The sequence below is a fragment of the Dermacentor variabilis genome, chromosome 9 (assembly GCF_050947875.1).
Source record: "Dermacentor variabilis isolate Ectoservices chromosome 9, ASM5094787v1, whole genome shotgun sequence".
NCBI lineage: Eukaryota > Metazoa > Arthropoda > Arachnida > Ixodida > Ixodidae > Dermacentor > Dermacentor variabilis.
Genome location: NC_134576.1, coordinates 149,459,986 through 149,468,049, shown reverse-complemented (window position 1 = coordinate 149,468,049; position 8,064 = coordinate 149,459,986).

Genomic DNA, 8,064 nt, shown 5'->3' with positions numbered 1-8,064 from the left:
CGGCAGCAACGACAACCACAATTACCAGCTCTGTTTCTGACACTAACAAAAGCCTGGCAAAGCTCAGAAGAAGAAAGTCCCGCACTCACCAAACCTCGCAGCCAAGAGTCCAGCGCAGTCGTTCCGCTGCAGGCAACCAGTCATCACACAGGGCTCGTTGCACTGCTCCCGGATCGTTGCTGAGCTGCTCAGCATACAGTCAACTGCATCTCTTCGCTGCTGGCCTCCGTTGTCGCGATCTCACCGCTGGCAGACAGTTGTTTGAAGTCGGAGGCGATCTCACCGCTGCCAACCAGATGTTTGGATCGCACCGCTGGTACGATCTGTTGGGAACTCGGCGCTGACGCCCGTGGTTGTACCTGGGTCGCAAGCCCCAAGGGTAGCGTTGGCCTGGCGGCCTGGGGTACAACTGGAAGCCTCCGAAGGTCCCGGCAAAGCATGAGTCGACTGGTAACAACAAAACAACTTGTTTATTTTAACATCGCAAAGAGTTGGCGGTCAGGTTGACCGAAGTAGAGAGACGGGAGAGCACTTTACTCAACAGAAGAAATCGGAGCCCTCTTTTTGGCGTCCGGGGGCAGCTGTTTTTATACTCTCGCAGTTGAGGGCAAGAAGGAACCCCTCAATAGACGAGCACGTGAATGTACAATGGGCTAATGGTGACGCACACTGTCGTAGCGCTGCCGGTCGGGCACAATGACTGGAATGAGAGGGTGATCCCTGCTTTCGCATCGCCTGGCTCGGGCACAATGACTGGAATGAGAGGGTGATCCCTGCTTTCGCATCGCCTGGTTCGGGCACAATGGCACATACACTCACACACGCACATGAAGACACGTGGCATCGGAACATGCCTGGAAACGCCTGGAAACACCTGGCGGGGAGCGTTGCGGCGACGACGAACGGGCCAAAATGTCTGCCGCCCCGCCGCAGTCGCGCCGGCAAACCCGCGTGTCGCAGGCGAAACGCAACAGCGCCCAATGCGAGGCGACCCACTGACCTTTGGTTGCCGTCGAGTCCTGATTGTACCCCTGATTTAAAGCAAACAACCGCATTTCCAAAAGTAAGTCCTGGAACCATTACCCCTTTCCACATACCTCGGAGGACCTCGTACCTATTGTATCCCCATAGCGCTCTGTGCTTCATTATGGCTGCACTTCTCTTCCCCTTGACTGTTATGGTTTTTTCCTGTGTTTCCATATATCCGTTGCCTTCGTTTATCCATATACCAAGGTATTTATATTCTGTTACCCGAGGTGTTTCTTGGCCCTGTATCTCCACTGTCTGTTCACTGTTTTCATTGAATACAATAACACCTGATTTTCTAACACTAAATTTCAAACCTAAATTGTTGGCTTCCTGTCCACAGATATTAGCCAGACGTTGCAAATCACTTTGCTTGTTTGCGAGCAACACAATGTCGTCCGCATAAAATAAACCTGGGAGTTGCTGCTCTATTACTGTACCTGCCTGTTTGTATGATAGATTAAACCCGATATTACTTCCTTCTAGCGCCCTCTCCATCCTCACCATGTACATCATAAACAGCAGCGGGGATAAAGGGCACCCCTGCCTCAGTCCCTTGTTGATATAAACTTTCTCCGCGCTCCTCATCCCTTCCCATTCAACGCAAACAGTATTTTCTAGGTAAATCTCTCTCAAAAGCTGTATACAATCGCTACCTAAGCCTTCCCCTTCCAGAATATCCCACAAAATGCTGCGGTCTACGTTGTCGTATGCTCCTGTAATGTCCAAAAAGGCCACATACAACGGTCTGCTTTCTGCTTTTGATATTTCAATACACTGAGTAAGAATAAACAAGTTATCATCCAAACGCCTACCTTTTCTAAAGCCATTCTGAAGCTCTCCCAAAATGCCATTATTTTCTGCCCATGCTTGAAGCTTTAATTTGATTGCCTGCATTGCTAGCCTATATATTACGGATGTAATGGTCATCGGTCTATACGAGTGAATTCTGTCTTTCTCCCCCTTACCTTTATAAATTAAATTCATTCTACTTTGTCGCCAACTGTCTGGTATTCGTCTATCTTTTAAAGTTTTTTCAACTGCTTTCACGAGAGCTTCCTTACTTTTTGGTCCCAGTTCATTTATCAGCCTAACGGGAACCTCGTCTAGCCCTGTGGCTGTGCGCTTAGGAATTTTCTCTTCCGCTTTCTTCCAGTTTAAATTTGTAAGCACTAGCTCCTTTCCCCCTTGGGTCTCTTTCATGCTCTTTTTTTCTTCAAATACAACCTCGTCCTTGCCTTTGAAAGATTCGGCTGTTACTTTTTGGATGTAATTTATTGCTGCTTCTCCTTCCAGTCTGTTTTCATCTTCGTCTAGGATATGTTGTTGTATTGTTGTTGACTTCCTGCCTAATAATTTTATGTGATTCCAAAATATTCTAGGTGCGGCCTTCTTTTTCTCACGTATTTCTGACAACCAACTTTCACTTTCACCTTTTAATTTTGCTTGCACCAGTATTTGAACCATAGACTTTTTCTCCCGGTATATTTCCCATTTACTGGTTACTTCATCCTGTGGCAACTGCGCCTTCTTTGCCTGCCTGTGCTCTCGAGATGCCTTCTGTCGTTCGGCGATCGCTTCTCGTATCTCCTTGTTCCACCAGCTTTTCGGTTTCTTTTTCCCTTTCCAATGAACATGTTGTTTCTCTTTCCGTATTTCTGTCGTTACTACACTTAGAAGCTCACCATATTCCCACCCCTTACTTGGCAACTTGCCAATTTCTTCCTCCACTCTAGTGACTATATTTGCTATTTGTTCAGCGTTCAAATTTGGACTGGCCATTTTGCTTTCGTTGCTCTCTTTCCCAACTACATATCCCATTTTCAAAATGATGCGTTTATGGTCACTCCCTATGCTGGTAAACCCTTCCTCATCGATGACCATTTCTCTCAACTTATCATGAATTCCTTCTGTCATCAGACAGTAATCAATGGTCGATTGCCGGTTTCCCACTTCCCACGTGATCTGTCCTTCACACTTAGGCCCTGTATTCACGATCACGAGGTTATGTTGCTCGCAAAGGTCTAGCATTGACTTCCCGTTATTGTCGGTATAGCCATCTAAATCCTGTATGTGGGCATTCATGTCACCTAATAGGACTATCTCAGCACCATTCCCGAAACCCCTAATATCAGCGCTTATGCATTCCACTAACTCTTTATTCTTCTCTGTGCAATTTATTCCGGTCCACAAATACGTAACTCCAAGCCAAGTTTCTTTCCCACTCATTGTACCTGATAACCAAAGATGCTCTTGACATTGTGAATTTACTCTTTTCCATTTGGCTCCCTGATGGATGAGCATTCCGACTCCCCCTCCCTTTCTTTCCGACTTAGTTCTGTTGCACCCTTCCCATACATAATTCTCAATAACTGGCGGCTCTTCTGAGTCTCTAAGGTGCGTTTCTGTAACCGCATACACCCCTATTTGTTCTCTATGTAACTGCTCCTCAATCTCTGCCCACTTTTCCTTTCTTCTACCGCCCTGCATGTTTATGTAGCCTATTGCATGGCGAGCTCTTGTTCTTGCTTTCCTCCTTTTTCTGTTATCGACGGCGATGCTCTTCTGATGTTCCCCTAGGGGACCTTCTTTATTACTACCTACTCTGACCTCCTGAGCGCCCGCGGGCCCCCTAAAAAAGCAACAGCACGACCCCCAAGTCGCCAGCCCACTTCTCGTGCTAGCCTGTAATTGAAGTGGATCCCATCTCGTTTAAAACCACCACAACTTCTCACTTCCCTGTTTACTTCGACAACCTCGAAGCCTTTCTCTCGGCTCATATTCCATATTGTCTCATTGGCAGCCATTACGGCTCTTTGTACGTGACTGTCACGCACAGGCACCTCCGGCACCGTGCACACCACGATCTGCACCTGAGGGGATAGCTCGCGCAAGTCGTCCACCCCCTTCGCCAAGCGCTGGGCTAGTCCTGGCCCTTTCCTGTTCAGGACGTCATTTAGCCCACCTGCTACTACGACAAGGTTGCGCACGTGGGCATTTTCCGTGAGCTTTTCTTTTGCTCGCTCCATGACAGAACCCAGTGTCTGTCCTGGAAATGTCCCTACCGCCACTCTTTTGTCGCCTTTCACCCTCTCCACAATTGCTTTTGAGCACCCAGCCATGTTTGAGTCGCCAGCGATAATCACCCTTTCACTCTCTCCTACCTCTCCCTGCTTCCCGGCTTCCTGTGGCTGCAGCGTCGCCTCACTCGGGGCGTGTTGCGCTGCTTCGCTATAGCTACGCCGATTCACCGGCGGCGAGCTGGCGACTGCTTGCTTTGGCTCCCTGCCTCCCACTTCGCCCTCGCTTTGGTGTCCTGACTCGACATTATCCGCTGCCCGAGTCTCAAGAGCGTCGAGCCGCCTTTGCAGTTCGGCGCTCCTTTCTTTCGCCTCCCCAAGCTCGGCCACAGTCCTCACCAACTGCGCGGCCTGGGCCGCCTCCACCTTGACGAAATTTTCAACCTTCGCCTGCAGTGCTACCCGCTTCTCCTGCTCCTCCCTCAGGTTTGCCTTAAGCTCTTCAAACTTAGCCGCCCAATACTCTTCCAGTTTTTGGACGGCTTCCCTGACGCCCTCGCACGACCTGCACGTGAAGCTAGACCCCACCGCGTCTGCTAAATTCTGAAATTTAGTCTCGTCGAGGAAGCACCAGCGCAGGCACTCGTCGCACTGCACTTGCTCCCCGTCCCCCGCGGCCTTCACGTTTTTCGATTTCATCGCTAGGCCTACGTCCCTAGGCCCAACGAGCAAGTTCGCCAAATCACTCACGCAAACCCGACCTCGACCGCTATCCCAAACAAAAACAAAGAATTATCACTCCCTACTCCATGTGAGAATCCGAAGAGCTAGCTGAAAGAACTACCCCCTAGGCCTAACGGGGGAGCCGCCAGACCTAGACAAAGCCGGCACGTTTCCTACTCCTACCAAAAATTCAAAATTTGCGCCCCTACTCCATGCAAAAGAAAACACTTCAAAACACTAGCTAATAAAGATAAAAGAGTACTTAGCTACGAACGAAGTCGCTGAAGCCTCGTCCACAGGAGCGTCCGCGAGCCACGACCGTTCCCAACGCCGCCAGCGTGATAGACGAACAGGTTATAAAAGCGCCACCTACGGCCGTCGGTTGAACGAAAGTGGGCGCAAGCTGCTCCCATAGAAGCCGGATATCTGTGCAGGTCTGGAGTTCCAGTAGGTCATGCATGGGAATGCCGGTATATTGTGGCATAGAGTTTCTCACTATAATAGTGAGAAACTCTATGTATTGTGGATTCGGATGGCATCGTTCTCGTAGAGACAGGACACCTTGAAGACGCGCTTGGCAAGTACCGTTCCGTCTGTCACAATGATTCATTTTCTGCTAGAACAGCACGTGAAAAGCTGTTTTAGCTTTATTATTACGCGAAAACATGTTTTGTTTAACTATGAGAACTTGTTATCGTGTGTACGACTACATGTTAGGTAAAAAGTATCAGCGGGCCGCTAAAGTTGGAGGACAGACGACAAGGTTCGCGCTCGCTTTGAGACAGTTGGTCGTCTGTTCTTGCTTTTCTTCGCTTGGTGATGCACTGTGGGTGAGTAAAAATGTAATATGCGTGAATGGAAACATTTCATGAAGATTTTACTTTGAGAACGCGTTATTTGCGTAGCCATATCCACGTTTTAGACGAAGCCTCTTACAACACCAGCCAACACGAGCCTCGTAGACGCATATACCGTCATTCCCATGACGGCACGGTTAGGGTGGCTAGCCACCCTAGCACGGTGCCCCCTTAAGAAACTCCCAAGACGGTGGCGCCAGATTTCCCTCTAGGTATTATAGTGAGAAACTCTATGTAAATACCCTAGAGGGAAATGTGGCGCTAGTGTCTACTGGGGTTCTCATGCATAGAGTTAGTAGTACAGTAACTCTATGCCGCTTTGGCTGCTGTTAAACACACGACAAAATGCCGGCGCGCCTAGGGACATACGCATGCAAGAAACTTCTCCTCCGTAGTACCTAGGCAAAGGGAGAAATTTCAGGCACAAACGCCCCCAGATTTTCTCTCTCGCACCCGCTGAAACGACTGGCCAATCCCGTGGACTGGCGTTTCCTCTAACGCCCGTCTCGTCCGACCGCTCTTCGCGTGTTTCTATTTACGCCCAAGCCCAGCGCTCGATCGCTGCGCCGCCATGCGCTGCTCGCGTGTACCACGTTTCTAGGTACTTCTTCCCCAAAGCTTCACGGCGAGCGCCCTAGATCCTTGTAGGTACTTGGTGGGCCTAGGGAGATGTTGTGCCTGGGCCACCGTGGCCTGGGCGCACAATCTGCTCACCCAGCTGTCGCTAAGAGAAAATAGGTGTTTCAAAACAAGCCGCCTATAGGTTGCTTCGAAATAAGAGTTGCGTGCGGACGCTGACGCAACACTGGACGAAATTTTTTTCAGTTTGGATAAGCGGATAAAGGGATGTGATAAGAAGTTGGTTGTGGTGTGCGAGGCGCTTCGATCTACAAAAGCTGGGATAATCGTGGGGCATGGAGGGTTTCTCGCACCACGAGTCACATCATCGCTGCGCTCAAGCTTCCTTATTTGCATCACTATCTCTCTTCCAGCAGAAACAATAGCAGTGCGCTGGCGCCATACACGACGCATATTAAACGACCAGGAACAACAACAACAAAAAATCTCGCAGAAACTCCTCTGGGAGTTAGACTATGCGTAAGCATTGTGTCACTAGCTCACCTCCGCGCAGCCCGGTGTCATTACCAATGTTATATAACTTGATTAGGCCATTACTAACGACAGCTCAGTGGCGACACGAACTAGTGCCGACGGCGGCGCAAGGAGCATTGATGACGCAAGCAATTAAATTACTGCAGGTGGAGGCCCGAGATGCGCTGATGACCGTTCCGATCATTTTATAAGCCGTTATCGCTCTTCAGAGGATTATTCATCCGCGTGACACCATTGGATTGGTGACAACAGGGTGGTTTGGGCGGATTGCCGGATGGGCGGGAGCAACGTGAGCGGCCGGCGCGATGAGCCGTAGAGCTCAACCAGACAAACACAGAGCTAAAATTGCAGTAAGCTACTATATTCTGCTTCGGTGCCGGTGCAAATTTTTGGCAGTGGCATAATTGTCCACACGATTACGCTGCTGTGCAAAATTTACACCAGCAGATAAGCAGAATATAGCAATTGGCTCCGTGTTTGTGTGGTTGAGCTTTGCACCAACAGCTGGCGCCACCAATCTGGCCTGCTGACGTTTACGCCTTCGTTCACCTGGCAAACCGCCCGCGCTTAACGGAATACTGGACGCCCTAAAAATTCTTTACTAATGAGCCATGAACGTACTCAGGCGGCGGCTTATGTAAATGCCGCGTGGGACGCAGCTTGAAAGCGATCTGCGCTACCCACAAAACAGTGCCAACAGCTCATAGCTTCGCGCGCTGTGTTCGTGCCGCTTACACAGTCTTGAAGAGACGCGGGTCCGCTTAACTTCAAAGCGATCTGCGAAAGTTGCAGAATGAGGCGTTAACTGAGAGCAACGCCAGCCCTGTGTTTTCGCCGCTTCATTTCCGTTGAAGCGGAAGGCAGCGCAAAGGCAAATTCGTTCGCTACTGCGGGCGCTATATCGAAAGCGGTCGTCTTATTACGGGACGGACGAAGGGACGGTTTTCTCTTTGGGTAAGCATACAATTGCTTGAGCATTCAGAATTAAAATTTACCTACGCCGCCTAAACTCTGCGAATGCGGGCTGGCCCGCGGCCGAACACACTGCGCGCCCTGGCACAGCCAGGGACGCAAAACCCAATACATCTAGGGCGCGTACCATGGCGAAAAAAGTGTAGCGAGCATACGACCACAGAACGCCTGGTACGATCGACACGATTGATTCGGTTACGCATTGCGGTAGGTGGTAATGCGCTGCTGTTCCGCGGCGTTCTGCCTGTCGCTTTGTGACGTTTCCTCCCGATATGCTTGTGCAGTTTCGGTCGTACTTCGTTTCAGCTTCTCTATTTATCGTCTGCATTGGAAGTTTGATTCTGAGTGCAGCA